At 38.3% G+C, this 2,987-nt stretch overlaps 1 long non-coding RNA gene across 2 annotated transcripts; it reads left to right on the top strand.

The window, feature by feature from the left end:
* The first annotated feature begins 301 nt into the window (after positions 1-301).
* LOC121052234 lies at positions 302-2,648 on the top strand. 2 transcript variants are annotated; one of them, XR_005808604.1, is made up of 3 exons: positions 302-1,078; positions 1,953-1,994; positions 2,128-2,648. It is a non-coding gene; the product is annotated as an uncharacterized LOC121052234 (long non-coding RNA). The 2 variants fall into 2 exon arrangements; XR_005808605.1 differs by having other exon boundaries at positions 302-1,109.
* Positions 2,649-2,987: the final 339 nt, after the last annotated feature.

Raw genomic sequence — 2,987 nt, 5'->3', positions numbered from 1 at the left:
CGGAGACCTCCCCAGAGATGAGAGAGAGAATGGTTGTTAACTTTTTACTCTAGTGGCATTTATGTAAATATGTTGGTTTTTATATCCAAAATATAACACCATTTTTAATCTAGTGGTTTTACGAGAAAAAAAATTAGTTGGTGACTTTATAGCTATAATAACATTCAGATATACATTTATATGTAATTAACTCAAATTAATTTATAAGAGTAAATGTTTTCATATAATTATTTTTATTTTTCCTGGAATATGTTTTTTTTTGTTTTTCCTGGAATCCACATTACATGAGAATTTGTTTCCTTGTGGGTGTGGAAGACCTTTATGTGGTCGAATTATAGTTAGATCAAGGAGATCAAGGAGACGAAGTTGTTCGAAGCTGATGGAGGAGATGGTGGTGCTTCGGTTGTCCACCAAAGTGAAACAAGAAAGTAGCCCATACCCAGATCGGGGGGAGGTGAGCGAGGATTATATTCTCGTGAAAGTAAGGTTTTCGAGGGCAATTGGGAGCCGCAGTAGCCTTGATTACCCAGTTATTTGGGAGGAGCGAACGCTCCTAGATTCGAGACAATTTTGGGTCAAGCTCCGATCTGTCCAGAATGTTTCATCCCCCTACAGGACTAGGTGCGCACAATCAATCACAGAATCTCTGTCACTCATGCGTGTCCCCGAGGAGGAACATCCCAATGCCATCAACAAGTTACTGGAGGTGCTTGACGCCACAGTCTCCACCGAGCTGCCTATTGACGTGGCCATATGGGACATGACTTTTCTATTCGGCAGCGATGCCGTATCTGAAGCCATGGACATGTATAAGCCCAATCTTGTTCCCGCGACAAGGTCATCGATTGAAGCCCTGGAGAGAGTGAACGTCGATCATACGTTGCCTTATGAAGATCCATGTGTTATTTGTTTGGAGGATTTCAGTGTTGATCAAATGGTTATCCACTTGCCCTGTTCGCACTATTATCATGAACATTGCATTGTCCAGTCACTGGAGATCAGTCACATGTGTCCCCTCTGCCGCTACCCAATGCCAACCCTGGTGGAGGAAGTGCCTTCTCAACCCTGTTGAGCCCCAGTAAAGCCCCTTCATTTATTTGCAATTGCCAGTTTAGTTTCTTCTTCTATTGTCACATTCTAGTGCTGTTTAATTTGCTGAAATTATAATCTTTTCTGCACTTATGCTTTACAACTGGTCATTGCCTCTTCAGGTTTCACATCTTGTTTCAAACTATAATTCAAAGCTTCATTTTAGTTTGATCAATCTGTATTAACAGTTTTTTTGTTTAAAAAATTGATACCCATGTTGTCACTTTTGGTCCTGAATCATACCCCTGTAAAAAGTTGCTTGCTTTAATTGTTGATCTTCTCTGAGAAGATGTGAAATTTGCAAAAGTTGGGGTGTGCTTCTTATGAAACTTATAAGGTCTTAGTTTTGACTTCTTGGACATACATGCATGTTTGTATTCAAATTCATGTTTAGTTGCTTAAGTTGTGCACTATCAACAATGTAAAAGAAGAGAAGTTGGAAGATATGCTTCATGTGACCATAACCATTTTTTGGTTTTGGAAGCAAAGTAGTACCAGTATTCTAAGTTAACTTCGGCTTAGGAATCAGTTTAAACTTGTGTAATAGACAGCTACTTCGCGGCTGCGCAGAGCTGAATGAAGCTCCTGTATCCACATAATTTAGTGTTGTCCGAAGTAAGAAACGACAGACATTTCATCTTTTGTTCTGCCTCATGACTTTGTTTGCATCAATACTTTAGCTTAATCATTACTCTGGCAATCAAAAGGGTACTAGGACAAGTAGTTACATCTGGAGGGTTCATTCTATGTCACTACTATATTCTTTAAGAATCATATTGAGGTAGTGCAAAAAATCTTGAGTTGTAATAGTTCTGTTGAATGGCAATTTGACCTTTTGATTCCAAATTTTTTTGTTTTGTCAGGTTTAATTATCAACACATGGCCAATACTTTATCCCTGTACAGGTAAGCACACAGGTCTTCTCCTCCTAGATGATCTTTTTTTCTTTTCTCACGTAAATAGTTATGTTTTCTTTTTATTTAAAGGACGGTTAGCCACTTGGAATACCTGATGAGAGGATAATACTTATACTGGCAGGTGACATAGCCTGTAATGCTAGAAACAAGTACCCTGCCCAAGTTTTAATAATGAAAACCACAGACTCAACTTGTATGGAGATAATGTTGAGGTGAGATTCCCTGATTATAGGCTGATTCCAGAGACTCAACTTGTATGGTATACGTGTCTACCTGGGTACTATGTCGATATTGTGAGAGTGAGACTGATCGAGAACTGAGAATTTAGGTGAATCTGATTGTTTCTCCTTTTGAATGTACTTCTGCTCTATTTATTTTCTAAATTTCTTTTTCTTCTTCTGGTTATAAACCAAAACTTGATTCTTCGGAAGTAACAAAAATATGAAGTTCCCTATTCGATTATGCTTCCCAATTTCCTTGATTAACTCCTCCTTTGCAACCTCTGCCCCAATCAGAAAGCAGGGACTTTCTGTACATATATTATAGTGAATTACCAATGCAGGAGAGAATCCTGATTGCTAGATGAACCCTATGCAACAAAATTCAAGATACCTCAGCAACTTTTCGTTGCTATTTATTTTTCGTTTAGCATTTCACTGTATTCCCCCCTCTCCAATTTAGCATCTTCTGTGCTTAATTTGATTGTTCAACATTTATATTTAGCGGCTATTTATCAGCTCTCTTGTATTGCTGTGTATACTTGCGATTTGAACTTGTGTAATCACTCATTCTTGTTTTATTATCACTGTTGCTAATGATAAATAGGCACTCTTTTTTTGCTTAGATATTTATGAGCTGCTGACCGTTACTTGAGGCACTTGGGATCCTAAATGAGATATGGGGGACCCAATCAGGGTCCGCTGTGTGAGAAGCGCTATAACACACCAATATTAGAGAAAATTAGACTTTCTAAGATCTGTG

This window comes from Rosa chinensis, chromosome 3, assembly GCF_002994745.2.
Source record: "Rosa chinensis cultivar Old Blush chromosome 3, RchiOBHm-V2, whole genome shotgun sequence".
In the NCBI taxonomy this organism is placed as follows: domain Eukaryota; kingdom Viridiplantae; phylum Streptophyta; class Magnoliopsida; order Rosales; family Rosaceae; genus Rosa; species Rosa chinensis.
This window is presented reverse-complemented; position numbering and strand designations above follow the sequence as displayed.